This window comes from Mus caroli, unplaced genomic scaffold (genome assembly GCF_978045245.1).
Source record: "Mus caroli unplaced genomic scaffold, Mus_caroli_1 scaffold_3, whole genome shotgun sequence".
In the NCBI taxonomy this organism is placed as follows: Eukaryota; Metazoa; Chordata; class Mammalia; order Rodentia; family Muridae; genus Mus; species Mus caroli.
This window is the reverse complement of record NW_028227258.1, coordinates 139876764-139897921: the sequence shown is the minus strand read 5'-3', so window position 1 is coordinate 139897921 and position 21158 is coordinate 139876764. Positions and strand designations below refer to the sequence as shown.

Sequence of the window (21158 nt, the reverse complement as noted above, 5' to 3'; positions counted from 1 at the left end):
GCTGAACATTTTTTCAGGTGCTTCTCAGCCATTCGGTATTCCTCAGGTGAGAATTCTTTGTTTGGCTCTGAGCCCCATTTTTTAATGGGGTTATTTGATTTTTCTGGAGTCCACCTCCTTGAGTTCTTTATATATATTGGATATTAGTCCCCTATCTGATTTAGGATAGGTAAAGATCCTTTCCCAATCTGTTGGTGGCCTTTTTAATCTTATTGACGGTGTCTTTTGCCTTGCAGAAGCTTTGCAGTTTCATGAGGTCCCATTTGTCAATTCTCGATCTTACAGCACAAGCCATTGCTGTTCTATTCAGGGATGTTTCCCCTGTGCCCATATCTTCGAGGCTTTTCCCCACTTTCTCCTCTATAAGTTTCACTGTCTCTGGTTTTATGTGGAGTTCCTTGATCCATTTAGATTTGACCTTAGTACAAGGAGATAGGAATGGATTGATTCGCATTCTTCTACATGATAACCACCAGTTGTGCCAGCACCATTTGTTGAAAATGCTGTGTTTCTTCCACTGGATGGTTTTAGCTCCCTTGTCGAAGATCAAGTGACCATAGGTTGTGTGGCTTCATTTCTGGGTCTTCAATTCTATTCCATTGGTCTACTTGTCTGTCACTATACCAGTACCATGCAGTTTTTATCACAATTGCTCTGTAGTAAAGCTTTAGGTCAGGGATGGTGATTCCACCAGAGGTTCTTTTATCCTTGAGAAGAGTTTTTGCTATCCTAGGTTTTTTGTTATTCCAGATGAATTTGCAGATTGCTCTTTCTAATTCGTTGAAGAATTGAGTTGGAATTTTGATGGGGATTACATTGAATCTGTAGATTGCTTTTGGCAAGATAGCCATTTTTACAATGTTGATCCTGCCAATCCATGAGCATGGGAGATCTTTCCATCTTCTGAGATCGATGTTGTAATTTCTGAGGAAGAAAATCTAATTAAAATTTATTCTAAGGCTTTAATCCCAGTACTCGGGAGAGGCAGGTGGATCTCTCCATGAGTTTAAAGCCAGCCTGGTGTACAGAGAGTTCCAGGACAGCCAGGGCTACACAGAGAAGCCCTGTCTTGGAAAAAAAAAATAATTTATTTATTTTATGGTAATATGTCTGTATTTATTTTTGTGAGTGCGCTGCTCATGGAGTCCAGAGGCTTCAGATTCTGGAGCAAGAGTTTAGCAGCCTGTCTTGGGTTTTGGCAACCAGACTTGGTTTTTCTATCAGAACAGTACACACCCTTAACTGCTGAGCCATCTCTCCAGCCCTCTTTACTCTATATTTAAATAATCTCAGTGTATAAAAAAAATTAAGAAAATATTCAGCTAACCAAAGTAAAATGAGTTGCTATGTATAATAAGCTTGCTATGACCTAAGGCATTTAAATCTTTTCTTTTTTTGTGGGGGAGGGTTACTCTATCCCATGGTGGCCTGTACCTTTGTTGCCCAGGCTAACTACAAGGTTGGGGTGATCCATCCTCTTGCTGCCTTCACCTCACTTGTGGAATCTGCGCAGTGAGCCACCACACCTGGCTGCCTCCTTTGACTTTCCTTGGCTTCGTTTTTTTACTACCCTGGACTCTGCCTTGTCCTTGGCATTTCATTACTCCCAGCCCTTTAATTACATACATGACCTAAACATGCCGGATTACATGGAAAATGTATGGTACTGAAACATTTCTCAGATACCTCAGTTAAAATTAACTTCAAAGGTTCATAGCTAGCTGAAGAGAAGCTTGTATTCACTGATTTTATGAGGAGAATTAGCCACGTCCTCTTGAACTACAGAGACTACTGAAATCCCAGCCAGCCCAACTGAGAGTGATTTGTTTTCTCTGATGCATAATTGGCAGGACGGTTTTGAAAATCAAACTGTGTTTAAGTATTAAAGTTTCACCTTGCTCTATTTACATTTTAGAAACATTATATTAAAATATATTAAGTAACTGGAGAAAATGCTCTTTGTGTTTGTAATGGCCAGCGGTTAAGAGCATTGACTGCTCTTCCAGGGGTTCTGAGTTCAAGTCCCAGCAACCACATGGTGGCTCACAACCATCTGTAATGAGATCTGATGCCCTCTTCTGGTGTGTCTGAAGATAGCTACAGTGTACCTGTCATATATATAAAATAAATAATAAAATCTTAAATTTTTTTTTTTAAAGCAAAAGTCACTTCTTTTGGATAGGTATGTAAAACTTTGAATACTGAAAGTTTCAGGAGATGGCTCCTCTAACTAGATGGTAGTCTGCACATGCTGAGAGTGTTTTTGAGCAGAGGACAGCAGTGACTTGTGAATGGTAAAGGGCAGAAAAAGTGGATGTAGCATAGATCTACCCGCCTGGCCTTCTCTGGCAAGTGGTGTAGTCTCTGTCTTAGGTGACCCTGAAGGAGCTGAGGTTGGAGGCAGGAGAGCTTCTGGCAGCCAAAGGGCCTTTTCTCTGAAAGGGAACTGGGAGGATTGTTTAAGCAGAACAGCAGGGTGTCAGCTAAGCACCTGGTGTGAGGTGGGGAAGGCACACTAATTCTGCACAGAGGTCATTTCGTACAGTGTAGAGTAGATGTGCATGAGGACACATGTGCTGCCTATATGGTCACTGGTGTTCTGATATCTGCAGATACCATTGGGGTCTTAACAGTCTGCTGGATACTTGTATACCATGCTCCTCATTAAATTAAACACCCTACCTCAGAGCCACAGCAGTAGCCCTTTGCTATTTTTTTTTTTTTTTTTAGCAAAACTAAAGTTTTTAATTTTTCCTGAATTATCGTCTATACTTGACTATAATTATACACACTAGTTGTGTAAGTTTACTATTGTGAATTTATCTTATTTTGTGAAGGGTTTTAGGTTTGAGTAAGAACAGTTGCAGAGGTAGGGTAGCTTTCCTTTGTACATTTAGTCGCCCTGCCCCAGTATTTCCCAGGTTAAACACTGGCTTCTGTCTGATGTTTCGGGATCCTGTGCTGTGTTATCTGTCACCTTAGACTCCTGATTTCTTGGGATTTCTTTCTTTCTTTGTTTTGATTGTCATGATAGTTTTGAAAAGTTTTTCTTTGGACTGAGTCTTTGGTTATTTGGGGCAGTCTCAAATGTTCTTATTTCATTTTATCTCATCTAGGGTTCAAGGTCCCTGTGGTTGTCTTAAGATGATGCTAAAGTTGATCATTTGATTCCGGTTCCATGTCCTGGTGTTGTCACTGGTAATGATTGTTCTATGTGTTCCACTGTGGAGGCTCAGCTCATGGGAGATCCAGTGCTGTGCTTGTGTAAAGCTTCCAGTCACCTTCCAGCTCAAAAAGAATATAAATGTGGGGAGATACAAATGACCTTTTCTTTCTGTAGTATTTTGCTTGGTAGCTCCAACATCCACAGTAGGTGGATTTCTGGGCAGTTGGATTGGTTTGGCCCCCACTACTTCATGTAGTAGTTGGATTTTTTTCTCTTTTATAAGAGATTGTTTCTATTTGTTTACCCACTCTGTCATGCCTCTGTGGTCCTGTGTGGATTTCTTTTGTCTGTTGGGTTATAATGTGATGCTGTTGTTGTAATGTATTTTGTTCTTCTGGCTGCTGTTTGTTTTTGTGAGACAAGCTCTCACTATGTAGCCCTGTACTACATAGAACAAATTGGCCTTATACTCAGAGATCCTCCTACCTCTCCTCCTGTCTTAGTTAGGTGCTGTGAACAGACACCATGACCAAGGCAGGTCTTATAAGGACAACATTTAATTGGGGCTGGCTCACCGGTTCAGAGGTTCAGCCCATTATCATCAAGGTGGGGGTATATGGCAGTAGTATCTAGGCAGGAATGGTGTGAGAGGAGCTGAAAGTTCTACATCTTCATCTGCAGGCTGCTAGGAGACAGCTGGCTTCCAGGCAGCTAGGACAAGGGTCTTACAGCCCATGCCCACCGTGATATACCTACTCCAACAAGGCCACACCTCCAAATAGTGCCACTCCTTGGGCCAAGCATATTCAAACCACTACACTTCTCAAGTGCTAGGATTAAAGGCACACATTACCTGTGGCTTCTTTCTACTAGCACTTTCTTTCAGATACAGTACTATCCTGGGCTAATCTTGTATTTCCTATTCCAAACCCACTAGTTCGATTCTTTTTCAAAAAATTCCATTGTCCCTTCTATTGGAATGATAAGAACATTGATTCTAACCCAGGAAGCACAATTAATCAAGCTAATATATCATTTTAAGCCACTACTGATAGCTTGTGGAATCCATGGCTGTCTTTTTCTTGGCTTGAACTCTTTATTTTTTTAAAGACTTTTTAACTTTTGTGTGCATGTGTAAACGGCATGGTGGATGCCTGTGTGCAGGGAAACTTATCATTCAGGGAGTTGTATTTTGGAGCATTTTGGAAATTATTATTTCTTAGATCTTTCATTTTAATCTTTTTTTTTTTTTTGTTTTTTGTTTTTTTGAGACAGGGTTTCTCTGTGTAGCCCTGGCTGTCCTGGAACTCACTCTGTAGGCCAAGCTGGCCTCGAACTCAGAAATCCGCCTGCCTCTGCTTCCCGAGTGCTGGGATTAAAGGCGTGTGCCACCACACCCGGCTTCATTTTAATCTTTATTTGAAGTATATTTCTTAGAATTTTGTGCAGCCATGTGGGCAGTTACATTTTTATAGAAAAGATTCATGGGCTCTCTGTCTGAAGAAAAGCAAAGGTGGTCCTATGTGTTCTTTTTAATTTAGTTAAACTATAATTACATGATTTCTCTTTCTCTTCCTGCTCCTCCGTCTCCCACCATGTGTGTTCCTTGTGTAAATCCCACGGTGCACACGCAGCAGCACTGGTTGCCATGAGAGGTCCCAGTCAGCTCTGGACAGGATGCCAGGTGGGTGGAAGACCACAGCTGCCACAGAGGGAGACCTGGAGCTGGGCAGAGGTGGGCAGAGCTTGTTAGGAAAGAGAACTGAAAACCACCTGAGCTGGAGGAGAATGCTCTGCAGAACTGAGGAACCTCACGGCCCGCAAACCATAGGGAAGAGGAGGAAGATGAAGATGAGATAGGTTTCAACACAGGTTTTTGTTTGTTTGTTTTACTATAAAGTATGTAACAACCCTGTGTACAGCTTATGCCTTTAAAAGAGAAAACATTGAAGTATAAGGTGGTAAAATTTGTTTTTAAACCAGGGTGGTGGTGGTGGTGGTGTGTATAAAACACTTCTAAGTACGCCTGTAGATAATCTTGTCCTGTCACTATTTTCCATAACCTGGCATGACAGAATTGGGCTGTGGTTGTCGTGTAGACTAAAGCTATCATTGTTGGTGCATAGAGTATCCTAGTTGCATGTGGGGCAGCTTTAGGTCCTGAGTTGTCTCTTATGCACCTGCTGAGGGAGAATAGCTCTGCTAACTGAATACCATTCTGTAGCTGCAGACACAACAGAGAATGGTGCAGCTGTTTGGTTGATATTTTGAATGTATCTAATTTAAAACTTTTAAATAAAACAAAATGGTGGGAGGTTATATGTGGGATGGTTATTTGTGAGACCTGAAAAGAGACAAAGACAGACAGATGGACTGGTAAGTTGTTGACTTACTGGCTGGTGAGAGGCACTTTGTTTTGCATGATACAAGATGTCTGGCTGCTATCATACTTATATATTTTTATTTCATCTTATATTGAAAATCAATGGAAGTTGTTAATTTCTTACTTCATGTAATTCCAGAGTAGTAATTATGAGATTTTGGTCTGTAACAATATTTTAAAAAGAATTGGTATGCTTAAGTCTGTTAGGTTTGAAGTGAAGTCAGAAGTCCCTGCCTGGGCTTTGTTCTCAGTGGCCAGTCAGTATTACCCAGAGTTCCATGTCAAGCTGCTGTTCATTGTACATTTTCACAGATCTGTCATGATGTGTGTCTGCCATACAGTATTATGTGAAGCATCTCCCTGCCTAGTTCTCCCTGATCCTGGTCATCTGGGATCTTTGTTCGGTCTCCATTGTTTGGCTTTTCTCAGACTATGTATACAATACTGATGCGTGTGGTCTTTTCAGAATCGTTTCTTAGAGTAGTAATGCTTTCAAATCTCCTTCTTGTCTTCTCTCACCTTTTTCTACAGTGCAGTATATATTACTGTCTGCATGAACGTGGCTTTATCTGGTGACCTACTGATTATCTCGGTTAGCTCTAAGTTTGAGTAGTTATGAGTAAAGCTGCTAGAAACATCCATGTGTGGGTCTTTGAGTAGACATAAAGGTTGTGTGTGTGTGTGAGTTTATGTAGACATCAAGTAGCATAATTGTTGGGATATGTGTTAAGGCCGTATTGTTTTATAAGGATCAATAAAGAAGTCTTCCAAAGTGTTTCTGTTTTATTTCTAGCAGCAAGAACATACTGTTCACATAATCCTCCCAGTGGTTGGTGGTGGCGCCTTGTGCCTTGATTTGGCCTGTTCCCACAGGTGTGTGGCAGTGTCACATTTTAATTTTTATTTTCATGGTCAGTATATGATACTGAATATTTTTCATATGCTTAATTCCCATATTTCTCATCTTTTACCTTTCTTTATTTTGTGTTTGCATATGTGCATGCTTGCTAGTGTAGTGGCCAGAATTCAAATAAGTGCATTGCTCACTTTTTGAGGCAGTTGTCTGTCTCACTGAACCTGGAGCTCACTGATGAAGCTGGACTGGCTGGCCAGCAAGCACTCTGAGGCACTGGGGTTACAAATATGTGGCACCGCATCTAGTTTTTATATTGGGTCCTGGGAATCTGAAATTAAGTCTTCTTGTTTGGTACCACAAGTACCTTAATGACTGAGCCATCTTCCCAGCCCCAACTGTTTTCTTATTGATGAGTTTTAGTAGTTCTTACTGAGTGCCAGGCTCTACTTTTGAGCTGCAGCTACTGGGAAAATGTACTCTTTGTATATAGTTGGTTAGTAATCTTTTATCTGATATATTTTGCAAATATTTCTCTGCGTTTTGTAGCCTCTTCTCATTCTGCAGACACTGTCATTTGCAGAGCAGGAAATGTTAATTTAAATCAAGTCCTGATTTATCTGTTGTCTCCTTCATAAATTTGTCCTGTCACTCCTGTGATCTGTTGATGCCTTGAGTTCTTTATCTTTGAGAAGTTTTAAATAGTTCTATGTTTCACATTTAGGTATCCGTCTGCTCCATTGCTGTGCTGAATTGAGGTCTGTGTCTGGATTTCAATATTGTTATTTATTTTCTTCTCTTTTCCTCCCTTCCCTTCCCCTCCCCTCCGCTGCCTTCCCTTGCCCTCTCCTTCCCTGCCTGCCCCTCCCCTCCCCTGTCCTCCTCTCCTCTCCCCTGCTCTATGGGTATTTTGTCTGCATCTGTGTCAGTGCACCAAGTGTTTGACTTGGTGTTTGAGACCAGGAGGTGGCTTAGAGCTGCTGTGTGCATGCTGGGAATTGAACCCAGGTACCCTAGAAAAGCAGCCCATGTTCTTAATCCCCGAGTGCCCAGAATGAGTTATTACTGTAATCACTGCAGCAGCATTTGTTGGAAAGATCCTCTGTAGCATGGTGGTCTTTGTGCCTGCATGATTTGGAAGCTCTGTTTTTCCTCCTTCCCTAGTTTCCCAGTCTTGATTAGTACAGCTTAACAGTCTTGAGGTCCAGGTTTCTCTCCTCAATATTAAGTTGCCTATTTTGAATCTTTTGTGTATAAACTTACATAAAAGTTTTGGACTCAGTTTGCTAATACACACAAACTAACTCGTCAGGATTTTGGCTGGGATTGAATTAAATCTTTTGTTCAGTTTGGGATGTTAATGGTGTTTTGGTAGTATTGATTCTTCCTTCAGTAGACATGGGGAGCATCTCATTTACTTGGTTCTTGTAGTTTGGATTTATATCTAAATATTTCATCTATTTGGGTGTTCCCTTAGCCTGCTTTCCATTTTATTTTATTTTATTTCTATTGTTATCAAAATATTAAAGACTTGGTTGCTCATTAATATCAAAGCTTGTTTGGATCCAGGCTCTCAGGCCCAAGAGCATGCTCCTGCTCTCTTTGGTAGTGCTGAGGGCTTTCTGCTGCAGTGTGCAGTGGTCGAGGTGCTGGGCGCACATTTGTGCGGCTCAGTAAATGTTATAGCTGAAGATAATTTTACTTTAGGAAAATGAACAGATGGTAAGTGTCCAGCCTTGATTGGTTGTGACAGCTTTATCTGGCTGTATTTCTTTACCCTCATTCCCTCAGGCCACATGCCTACTCAGTTTTCCTTTCTGTCACCTTTTCAGTTTACTTTACGTAAATGAGTATGATCAAGCTAGGCATAGGGGCTCCTGCCTGAAATTTCAGCCTTTCTAGGAGGCCGAGACATAAGAGCATATGTAGTTCAAGGGTAACATGTACTCTGTAATGAGTCTGGTCTCAAAATCAAGCAAACACACGCACACACACACACACAAGCACACACAAGCACACATCTGTGTCCATGAGTTTTTAAAGTGTGTTTTTTTTACCTGTACTATGATGACTTCGTTGACAGGTGAGGACTGTGCTTTGCCATTCCAGCACACTGACCACAATAGACCTGTGCTCCGTCCACAAAATCAGCCCTCCTATTTTATCTAAGTAGCTGGGGTTTTGCTGCATCACCATGCTGTGTCAATCAGTGTCCTCTCTCCCAACCTCTCTTTTCCAATCTCTGTTTTCCAATCTGGAAAAGATAGTTTGATTTTTCCTCCCCTCCCTTGTTTCTACAGGCTTTCATCTTACCACTGTGGACCAGAGTTGTCAAGTTAGTCTGGGTGGTAAGAGCTTTAGTGAGGTGGCTACCTGATGCAAGGGCTGCCACCTTTCCCAAGCTATGTTTCGCTTTGCCTTGTACAAAAGTCCTAATTGGAGCTTGGGTACTCTGTCCAGAGACTATTTGCTGTTGATTATAAATTCTTTTAAGACAGTGTTGTATACTGCTTACGGTGATTTGAACTTAGGGTCATTCTCTCTCTACCTCTTCCATGCTGGGATTACAAGAATGTAGTACTATGGCTCCTGTGGGCTTCATAAGATGATTGATAGATTTTTTTTCAGAGGGAGATTGGTGAGCCACACCATCTCTTTTCCAGGTAGGTCTTGGTAATGGCACTAGATTGGCCTTGGTGACATTGCCCAAGTTTGTAGTGCAGCCTTGTCAGTGCTGGTCATCAACAGGAGCTTCTCCAGTACAGAACCTGAGATGACCAGTCTTCTGGAGTGGGAAAATGGCTCACAGCTCAGAGCCACAGCAGCCTGCTATCTTGCATGGACTGCGATGGCTGGTATTTGACATTTCGTTCCCTTGAAGTGGGGACAGTGGATATTATACCAGAATAGTGACATCTTGGGTGGGGTGACCACCGCCTTGGAGCACTTAATAACTAGACATATGTGATAACTTTGGTCCCTTTTGGTGGTGACAAGTACCTTGAACCATTGTTGGGCCACTGGCTACCCAGCACAGACTTGCTTCTGTTGATCAAAGGTCAACTTGACTCATCTTTTTTTTTTTTTGTTGTTGTTGTTTTTCTAAGACAAGGTTTTACTGTGCAGCCCTGGCTGTCCTGGAACTCATTCTCTAGACCAAGCTGGCCTCCACCTCACAGAGATCCATCTGGCTCCACCTCCTGAATGTTGGGGTAAAAGGTGTGCACCATCACAGTCTGGCCAACTTAACATTAGTCATGTGATTTTATAGGGTCAACAGAGAGAGAGAGAGGGAGAGAAAACCCTGCTCCTGGGACTTGAGCTCTGTGTGTGACAAGATGGCCTGGTCATTCCTTGTCTTTGTTATTGCCTTCAGGATCTAGGTGACCTGAGCACTGCTGTGACCATCGCCCTGCAAAGGCTGTCCTGGTACTCTTGGTACCTGCCTCTTTACAAGGTATCATCCACTGTTTGTTGTTGTCCTTGGGGTAGAAATGCTAATTTGGATTTCAGCTTTGTGCTGTTCTGAGTGAAACTATAGGCTGTTACAGTCTTCATATCCTTTTAGTATGTTAGACGTGGAACTGATGGTTATGTCAACATAGACTATAAACTTCAGTGGCTAGATGCCAAGGGCCCCTCAAGGTGGTTATACCAACCTGCACAACAGCTGTCAACTGTCAATATATTATAGCGCTCCATGCTCCATATACATACTTTCAGCTGTGTATGTGTATGTGTATGTGCATGTACGCGTGTATTGACTTTGAATTGCTTTCATGGCAAATGATGCTTATTGTTGGTGCATGATTCATTAAATGTTTTAGAGAATTATGATTCTTTAAAATATATATACATACATACATACGCACACACATATATATATGTGTGTGCGTATGTATGCATGTATGTATATATATTTTGGTTTTTCGAGACAGGGTTTTTCCGAGTAGCCCTGGCTGTCCTGGAACTCACTCTGTAGACCAGGCTGGCCTCGAACTCTGAAATCCACCTGCCTCTGCCTCCTGAGTGCTGGGATTAAAGGCGTGTGCCACCATGCCCAGCTTTAAAAATATTTTTAAGGTATATATTTAGTGTGTGTACCTGTGCACTTGCTCAGTGGCATATGTGCATGCCACTGTATTTTTGGCAATCTTAGTTATTTTAATCAGGGACAGAACTTAGGCCATCAGGTTTGCTAGCAAGTGTCCTTACCTGCTGGACTGTCTCATTGGCCATGGTGTGGAATTTTTATTGAGGATGGAGCTTGCAATAATTTATTTATTTATTTTTTTTAATGGATCACAGAGACTAAGTTAACCTATTGTTATAGGAGATAGTAATTTTTTTAAAACCTGTTTGACCAAAAAAAAAAAAAAAAAAAAATCACAGCAGCTGTAACCAAACATTTTGGTTACAAATAGGATTCCGTCTTGCTTTTGAATTGTGTAGCATCCATTTAAAAATCCCCTAGTTTGAGATGATCATAGAGATTCTGGTGTTTTGTCAGATTGGTTACTTTTATGGGGCTTCATAAAAAAGAAGGAGGTTGCTCATAGGACTGACACTATTTTCAAATCATTTAGGGACTTTATATCTTTAAATTTAGCTTTTCCTATGTTTTTTTTTTTTTTTTCCCTTGCTGTTTTGTTTTTAAGGCATGGTGTCTCCAAGTAATACAGACCAGCCTCAGCTGCCAACAACTAGGGATCACAAGTGTGTGCCGCCGTGCCAGGCTTAACTTACCATTTTCTGTAGCATGCTACTCCTGTACATACACATATGAGAGAAAACCAGGAATGATTGAAGTCTTCACTTTGAATCGCTGGTGTGTTTGTTCACTTTGCTGCGTGCTAGTTAAGAGTGCTTCTGAAACGAATCAGGAGAGAGAAATCCCACTGGGACCAGGCTCTTAAGCTGACTTTGCAGTTGAAGAACTAGCCTGTTTTTGTTTTCTTTTTGTTGTTGTTGTTTTTCCCCATTCTAGGTTTAGGAATCTTGGCAGATGTTTCTGATTCTGTAATCCCTGAGTCTCTCCCTTAAGTCTCTGGGTGTCTAGTTCTGTTTTTTGAACACGGGACCACTGGTCACCCCACATTGATTATAAGATAAATACCTTCAGATAGTATGCTACAATTAATGAATGTGCATGTGTGAGAGTGAGCCAACAAGCAGCATTCCTTCGTGGTTTCTGCTTTGATTCCCTTGCCTGACGACAGCTTAAGGATGTAATGTGACCTAGAAGTATAGTCGCAACATACACTTTCCTTGCCTAAGCTGCTTTTCGTCAGTGTTATCACAGCAGGAAACTAGGTTTAGGCTGGTCCCAGAGTTGGTATGCTTTCAGGATTATTAGTGGCTGTCCAATGTTCTGTATAGTATTGTATTCAGCCAGGATTTATATGTTGCTCTGTAGCCTTTTCTTGGTCATATTATCCTTCAGGCCTGACATTGACTTAACTCCTGTTCTAGCTTCTGAGCTACTTCCTGCATGTAGCACTTGCAAAAAAAAGGTATAGTACATGTTTAGAATTGTGCCGTGATGTCTTGGCTGGAGCAGGGTCTTGTTTTCTGTGTGCACACACTGTCATTGCAGTGTGCTATGCATAAGAGCTGCTCTGCTCCTGTTTGTATCATGTACTGTATGTGTGAGAGACGAGGTATCAGTAGTCCAGGCTTGTATTAAACTTGTTATGTAATTAAAAGTGACCTTGTTCTGATGCTCCTGCCTCTCTCTACCTCTGAGTGCTGAGATTATTATAGGCATGTACCTGTCTGTATATACCTACATATGTAGTCACATACTTGTGCCAGGGTTCGAGCGCAGGCCTTGGGCATATCAGGAAGCAGCAGTCTGCCCACTGAGCTGCATCCCCAGTCCTTACACATTAGCTTTAATTAACTTAATCATTGTGCTCTTCATTCTTATGATTCTCTGAATTATTTTAAAGAGGGTTGATGTATCTAGATTAGAATAATTCTTTGTTGGGGAAGAATTATCTTGGACTGTTAAATCTTGACCTTGCCATTTCCCAAGGGACCCAGGTCTGGGCAGTGCACTGATCCCAAGGTTGTAAAAGGTTGTGCTGGTGGATGCATGCCATCATTACAGAGCACCCTGCGTGGGCATGTAAGCAAAGATGAGCATGAACTCCAGCCACTTTGCTGAAAGCTGCCTGGAAAACAGAAAAAGCAGAGGGGGATGGGAGGGAGAGGAAGGGGAGAAAGGAAAGAGCCTGGGCGACTGATACCTTGTCTCACACATATGGAAACAATATACTCCCTCAATTAGGGCTAGATGAAAGACAGCGTGTGGAGTATCAAATGTGGAAGGAAATCATCATGTACTGAAGGCTGGCTTTGAACGTCCCATCTTTGGGGATATCAGGACTAACAGGCATGCACCACCACTTGGATCTATGAGGTGTTTTTAAGCACAGAGGACTCAGATGGCTTATTTCACCATCATGAAGGGACAGTATCGTAGGGGAGCAGTGGCACCTTGTTCTGCTGCATCAAACAGGCTTACTGTAGACCCTGCTGTACTCAGAGCCTGCAGTATGTTCTCTCAGCTGCTGGGAACCTCAGAACAACTTTTTACTGCTCAAGGATAAAAGAGTCCCACTAGACTACATTTCATTTGCCCTAAAATCTGTTACATACAATTAATTCCAAATTGGTCCAATCAGATAACAATGAGGGAAATTCAGGAATAAATCCAATATAATTATAGTGAATTAATATTTGCTTGGGCTGGCTGTGCTGAAATCCTTCTCACACAGCTACTGCCTACTTCCAGTCTACTGTCGTGGCCTTCAGGACCTTTTGAGTGCTACCATCACTCCTTGCAGCATACTCTTGTCTTTACCAGATCTGTGTGATGTAAGCCATTCTGTCCTTCAGCTATTAAAGAGAGCTGCTGTGCATAAAGGCATTTTCCTCACCCACTGAATCGTGTACATACACACACATACATATGGGCACATATATATAAGCTATATTCACAGTGGTCCTGAAGGTTGAAGGCAGGGCCTCACTCTGCTAGGCAAATACTCTTGAAGCTGTACATCCAATTTATTTTTTCTAGGTAACAATAGATTCTGTGGGCATCAGCTCTCAAGACTTTTCTACCACCTGATCCCCTCCATTCCCCCCTTCTGAGACAGGTCTAAACATATACCCTGTTTTGGCCTGAAACTTGAACTTCTTCTGCCCTTGTGTCCCTGGGATTTTAAGCCTGTGCCACCCAGCCCAATATTTTCTTAGAATAACTGACTTTTAGGAGCACATTATTCAGTTTCTGATTATTTTAGTTTCCTGAGAACTCTCCAATGCTGATTGCTGATTTTATCTCACTGTTCTCACATCTGTTAGGCCAGTTTGTTTGATAATATTCAAATCTTTTATTTAGCATTTCCTGATTTTTCTGTTCCCTCTTTAGTCAGTAACAGAGAATAAGATATTTAACTTGCTTGGCCCCAAGTTCTGTTTCTTTGTGGAACTTTGATTTTGCTTTATTGATTTTGAAGTAATGGGATGAGGTTTATGAACGCTTAGTGTTTTTTTTTTTTTTTCCTCTGTGTTGTAGTGACCCTTTATTATTACTTTTTTACCTTGCTCATATTCTGTGCTCTGACAGTCTGTGTACCTGATGTTTCTGCTGTCCTTTCATCTCTCTGTAGTGGAGCTGGCATGGCCTGTGTGTTTCCCTCTTGATTTGTTTTCAGTCTGATTATACGTGAGGTCTGATTATGTATGATGTGGAGTGGTCTTGCTTGTTGAGCTAGTTTCCATCTCTGCTTTGGATTAATAGAAACACTTCATTGTACCGGCTTACTGCTTTGGGCTGTTAGGTCAAGCTCTATGGTGTAGGCGTTTAAACTCACCACCCACCTTGAAGTGCTACTTAGGGGCTTACCATTCTCCTCACCCCATTATCCACTGTATGGCAAATGGATCCATCTGGTATTGTGTTCTGCCTTAGTAGAACGTTTCTTATGCTGTAGAACTGCTGGTTATTATTCTACCTTTGTAGATCTGAAATAGTCATTTCATCTTCTCTGCTGACTAGTTTTATATCAACCTGAAACAAACTAGAGTGACCATAGAAGTGAGAACCTCAACTGAGAAAATGTCTCCTAAGATTGGGCTGCAGTGAGGCCTGTTAAGTCATGTTCTTAGTGATGGATGGGGGAGGCCCAGTCCATAGTGGGTAGGCCTCCCCTGAGGTGGTGGTGGTCCTGGGTCTTATCACATTGCAGGCTGAAGGAATTCTAAGGAGCAAGCCAATAGGCAGCACCCTCCATGGGCTCTGCCTCAGCTCCTGCTTCCAGGTTCTTGCCCTGTTTGAATTCCTGTCCTAACTTCTTCAATGATAAACAGTGATGGGAAGTGCAAGCTGAATAATCCCTTTCCTTCTCAAGTTGCTTAAGTCATGGTGTTTAATCACCACAAAGATAACCTAACTACGGAACTTACATTTTTATTTAGTTTAATGTTTTATTACTCTTTTTTTAAATGTTTATATGTGTGTGTACATCCTGACCCATGGGTAGAAGTCAGGTATCAACTTTATGGAGTTGGTTCTCCTTCCTAGGGATCCAGCCATGTCAGCCATGCAGGATGGGCCTTCTGCTGCTAAGCCATTTTACTAAGCTGGCTTAGTACTTGGGCTTTACAGTTAGCATTACTCTGCTCTCAATCATACTTTGTTCTTACTGAACTTCTCCAGTTGCTTCCATTTCCTGACTCCTGCTGTTCTCCCCCCACCCCTTTTTGTTGGCAAATTTTTGCTTCTCTGACTTGAATTCATGTACCTTCCTCCTCCTTAAGCTCTCTTCTTCTCTTTCAAGGATCCCTTTCTAGGACAGCCCCACCCCTAATAATACTTGTAAAAGAACTAAATTCTAGGATTTGCATAGGGAGAAAATGTGGTAGTTGACTTTTCCAAGTCAGAGTTATTTTAGCACAGATGTGGAATATATGTTTTCCTGTAAATGTCTTGATTTCAGTGTTTTGTAAGGCTAAATAAAATTCTATTTTGTACATTAACCACATTTTCTTTATCTTTTTATCAGTTTATAAGGCATCTAGGCAGGTTCTATCTCTTGGGTATTGTTCTGTGGTATGTAGACTTTTCTATGACATGCCCAGAAAGGTTATGTCTGGGTCAGGGGACAGTTTCTGATTTCCATAGTGGCTATACTTACTTATTTTTCCTACCAGCAGTGGAGGGTTTACTCTCTCCCACTTTTCAGCATATTTTTGCTATTGTCTTGCTGTTAGCCATTCTTTCTGTGGTGCATTGGAATCTCAGCACTACTGTATTTCCCAAATTGATAAGGTTATTGAACAGTTTTTCAAATATTTAGAATACATACAATTTAAAAATGTGTATAATAATAATAATAATAATAATAATAATAATAAATTTGTGTGCAAGGGTTTTTACATGCATGTGTGTCTACACTTTTGTGCATGCTATGCCCTCAGAGACCAGTGGAGGAGGATGGATCCTCTGGGACTGTAATGAGGTACTATATGGGTGCTGGATACTGAACCTAGGTCCTCAGAAAGAACACCTAGGACTCTTTAACTGCTGAGCCATCATTTCAGCCTCACTGTCTTGAGAATGTATTCTCTAGTAATTGGGAGGTCTTATTTTGTTTATATATTCTAGACACTAGCCTCTCTAATGTACGGTTGGAGGTGATTTTACACACCTCTGCCCATTCTTCACACTGACTTTTAATACTGACAGTTGTTTCTTTTGCTGTTCAGAAGCCTTTTAGTTTCATGTTTTCCCATTTGCCAGTTATGGAGGCGATTTCCTGTGCTACTGGGGTTGTTTCAGAAAGTTATTCAACATTTTAGTGTTTTAGATCTTACATTAAGGTCTGTGATCCATTATGAGTTGATTTTTGTGCAAGGTGAGAGATGAGAATCTAATTTTATTCTGCATGGGAATACCTAGCTTTCCTGTACCATTATTTGGAGAGGCCTTTTTCCATGTATATTTTTATGCTTTTGTTATAAATTTCATAGTGGGGTAACTCTGTTCAGGTACCATGTTGTCTGTGGAGTGATTTGAGGTCGGGCATTAAAATGTTTTGGGTCAGTGTTGGTTTCCTTCCTTCCTTCCTTCTTCCCTCCTTTCTTCCTTTTTTTCTTTTTCTTTTTTTTTTTCTTTTTTAAATGTCTTTGTGTACAGGTGTTTTGTCTGCGTTTTTATCTGTATGTGTGTGCAGTGCCCAAGGGGTCCAGAAGAGGGCGTTGGATCCACTGGAACTGGAGTTCTAGATGGTTGTGAGCCACCATGTGGTTGCTGGGAAATGAACCTAGGTCCTCTGGAAGAGTGAGCACTCAGTGCTCTTAACTGGTGAGCCATTTCTCTAGACCCTGCTGAATGGTTTTGACGGTAGTGGTCTTTCTTTGAACCAGGTTGGTCTGGAGGTTACTTTGTAGCCCAGGCTGCTCAAAGTACTAGTGATGCCCCTACCTCACCATCCCAAGTGCTGGGATTACAGATGTACCATCAGTCCTGACTTTCCAGTAGTATTCTTTGTGTTTAGGTTCCTTTGGCTCTTTGGAGTATTTTATGTTTCTATATCAACCCTAGTTCTGTGAAAAATTAAAATTTTGGTAGGCACGGGCATTGGATCTGCTGTAGCACCTTTTGGTACATTATTTTTTCAGAATATTACTTCAACCTGTCTATGAGTGTAGAAGGTCTTTCAGTACTCGAGTCTTCAGTATCCTTCAGATCTTAAAAGTTTCATGCAGAGGCCTTCCTTCTACTTTATTGTGTAGGTCCATTGGTGGGTGTTTTATTTATTTTTAAACTATCACAGGATATTTGTTTTGATTTCTTTATTTACAAAGTTTGCTAATTGACTTATAGGAAAGCTACTGATATGATATATATGTATATTTGTATCCTGTGGGCTTAGGACATTTCTGTTCAAGTCGTTAGGTGTGTTTAATAAGCAAATATAGATAAATTGTCTATCTTTTAATTCTCTTACTGTTCTAGATAAGAGAATACTATGTTGAATGAAAGTGATGAGAGGGGACACTCAAATCCTTTTGCAGATTTTGGAGGAATTTTTTTTTCTTGTCTAGTGTTGGCTAATATTTTTGTCATGCATAGCCTTGGCTCTGCTGTGTGCTGTCTTTTCATTGTTTAATCCTTGAGGACTTTTTTATCAGGACAGTATTTTGAATTTTGTCATAGCGCATTGAGATGACCATGTGGTTTCTATTTTTAAGTCTATTTATGTGTTGTAATACATCTTCTAACTTATGTATTTGAGCAAACCTTGCCTTCTTAGAAGAAACTTAATTAATGTGGTATATGTTCATTTTAATGTATTCTTAAATTTGATTTGCTGGCAGATAATTGAAAGTTTTCACATCTGTGTTTATCACAGAACTAGATCTATAATTTTCTTTTTTGTTGTGTCATCTGGTTTTGATACCAGCAACAACACCTGTTTTTTTAGAATGAAATTCAGTAGTATATATTCTCTTCTGCTTTGTTTGAGAAATACTTATCTTAAACTTAATGGTTTGGTAGAATTCACAGTGTCTCATTCTGATCATAGACATTTCCTTGTGGGAGACTGTATTAGTGTTTTCTAGAGTAATAGAACTTTTAAAATGAGTCTATATATAGGAATGAGATTTATTAGAATAATTTACAGGCTATAGTCCAGCTAATCCACCAATGGCTGGGTGTTAACTCAGAGTCCAAGAATCTAGTAGACCTCAGTCTACTAGGCTAGACGTCTCCGTTGTTATGTGCTGGTATCCCAAAGAAGTAGACTGTGATGCCAGTGAATGCTAACAATGCAAGAATAGGCAGGCAAAAAGCAAGTACTTCTTCCATGACACCTGGGACACACACACACACACACACACACACACACACACACACGTATATGTGTAGGTCAGAAGATAAACTCAATGGCTCCTGCCAATATACAGAGCAGGCTAGCTGACCCGGAAGCTTCTGACTCCTCTGGCTTTATGTGAATTCTTAGGATCCATATGTTGGAGTGCTTCACCTGCTATTGCCTCTGCCATTTGTGTTTTGACTTTTAGTTTAGATGATCTGTCTAAAGATGAAAGTGATGTAACCTTTTGTGCTCATGTGTGTTTGTTCCCTGAATCCTAAGAATTACTACATCTGTTTGTAGAATTGTTCCCTTTTTTATGTGTAGTGGTCTTTATTCTTTTTTCTAATTTTGACTTAAAGTCTCATATCTGTATGACTTGGCTTTGGAGTTTATTTTTATAAAGTCAGATATGTTGACTTTTAGCTGTTGTCAGTTTGTGAGTGGCTTTGCTGGTGAGGTGTTTTTCTCTCTCTCTCATTCAGGTAGTTTGTGTGCCTCTTTTGGTGAGTTTTGGCAGTTTACACTTAAGAATGTCATTGAGAGGGATTTTCTGATTTATGCCATTTCATTGGTTATTTTTTTGGTTAGTTGGGTTTTATTGTTTGCTTTTTTCTTTCCCTGCTTATATATGCATTGAGCCCTCCCCCTCAACCCCCATTCCTAAATGTATTTGAGTTTTGTGTTGGACTAGTGGATTCATTTCTGAGCTCTCCTTTGTTTATCTGTTGGTATTATGATGGATGGTGTCTGCATTTCCCCTTATGCATTATGTCTCTGTGCATAGCATTTCTGCCATGCTGGTGGTTGTGGACTATCTTAGCCTGTGCTTCCCTACAGCATTCTGTTTCCCTACCCTCTTTAAAAGGTAGGTTTGATGGATATAGCAATGTCTTGCTTGGTCATTGTTTGAAACATAACCTCCCATGCTTTGTTGGCCTTTGGAGTTGCTGATGAGGGTTGGGTGTTACTCGGATGTGCTTCCGTTTGTAGGTAATGTGCTTTCCCTTTGCAGCCTTTAATACTGAGTTTTGTGTTGTTGCTTATGATGTATTATAAAGAGGTTTTCTGATCCTGTTTGATTTTGATTGGAGTTTAAGTGCTTCCTATCTTTTATATCATTGGTTTTCAAATCTGAAAATACTTTCTGGTATAATCTTACTGAATAGGTTTCCCATGCCCATTGTTTGAGTTTCAGCTCCTGGTCAGTCGATGTCAGGTCTCTGGATTGTATCATGACTGTCTTGTCATACTCGCTCACCTGTTTCCCTTTGTGAGTATTGGATATGGAATTTCCTCTCTAATATTTCTCTGTTATTGATACTCCTCTTTGTGAATCTGTTAATAATGTTTTTCCTATTTCTATTTTTTTTTTTTTTTTGTGGAGAATTTCCATGTTGATGATTCTCCCTCATTTTGGAAACCTCTGCGTGTTGTGTGTCACTGCTCTCTCTAGGTCCACTTGAGGTTAATTTATCATTTTTACTAGAAAGTTTTGGGAGCTTGACACGGCCTTTTTCCTGTCTGCATATCTGAGTTGAGTTTTTTTGGAGGATTCAGATTGCCTTGCGTTTCATGTTTTTGCATTGAGACTCGTGCACCTGTTTTCAGTATGTCCTCAGTTTTATTTGAGGCTGTGTTAGCCTACCAATAGAGGACTGGCTGTGTCTGACTCCAAGGCAGCCTGCCTACCTTGCACACACAGGTCTGTCAGTACAATCCCGGGCCAGGGTTGAGGGGAATAAAGATAGTGCCAATGCCCATGACTTTTGAGCCTTAAAATGAGCTGCTTTATACATACGTTTGTGAGGTGGAAATTAGAGTTTCATGAAAAAATATTTGCCCAGATGTCATGCACTCATATTTTCTTTTCTTTCCTTTCCTTTCCTTTCCTTTCCTTTCCTTTCCTTTCCTTTCCTTTCCTTTTCTTTTCTTTTCTTCTTTCTTTTTTCTTTTCTTTTCTTTTTTTTTTTTTTTTAAGACGGTGGTGACTTGGCTGGGTATACCACTTCTTGCTGGTAACCCTAGAATTTAAGAAACAGAAGCAGGAGGATTATGAGCTGTAGGCCAGCTTGAGCTGCACAACAAGACTTCCTCTATCTCCATGTATGACCCATTCATTGTAGTTATTTCATGATATGTACCAAGTGGATGAGTTATGCAGCTTAAAAAGCAGAGTGAGTCTTGGACTACTGGGAAGACAGAACTAGCCAGAGGCTAGAGAATGTTAGGTTCTAGATGAACAGATGTAATATTTTTTTCCTGTAGAAATATACAGATGAGGCTGTCATGCAGGGGAGAAGGGTGTTCTTGTATTAGAAATGTAGTAAGGAAGGCCAGGTGGGAATCAGAGTTGTGGTAGTTCTTGAGTTGCCTCCAGCTCTCAGGTCCAAGGGTAGCTAAGGGAAAATGGAGTGCCAACAGCTGGGGCTGTGTGCAGCCATAGCTGACGAATTTCCTTCGTAGTTTCATGGCTACTTGTCAGGTGTTCTAGATCACAGTCTTCTTAGGGACTTGAGTTCTTTGTGTTCTCCTCAGCAACAGTAGCGTAGGTGTTCAGGCCTCCAACTTTGCCATTACAGTTTGGTTCTTAGTCTGCTCTTAGCATGGCCTGTGCTTTCTGCTGTGCTATGACTTCCACTGGTATCCATCACTTTTGGTTCTTTAGATTTTCAGTTTGTTGGTGGTGGTGGTGACAGGCAACAGAGTCAAATTAATTGAAGAAAAAGAGGAAGGACATAGTAGTAGTTGGTTTAATTACAGAAAAGGAAGAGAAACCAGATGGTAGGTCAGCGGCTGTCTGAGTCCTAAGTGGTGGATTGTCTTCAGTTATTTACCTTGAAACTTTGTTTTGTGTCAGCA

The 21158-nt window shown here is 40.8% G+C and overlaps 1 protein-coding gene across 4 annotated transcripts in view; it reads left to right on the top strand.

Annotated features, from left to right (window-relative positions):
* The window catches only part of Tbl1xr1 (TBL1X/Y related 1), a 140178-nt gene that overhangs the window by 17981 nt on the left and 101039 nt on the right, over positions 1–21158 (top strand). Inside the window, exon 2 of one of the 4 annotated variants that reach the window (XM_029475478.2) lies at positions 9779–9859. The exons of the other annotated variants lie outside the window; for them this stretch is intronic. The gene's annotated coding sequence lies outside the window, so the exon portion shown is untranslated. The remainder of the gene's footprint in view (positions 1–9778; positions 9860–21158) is intronic. 4 annotated transcript variants of the gene reach the window in all.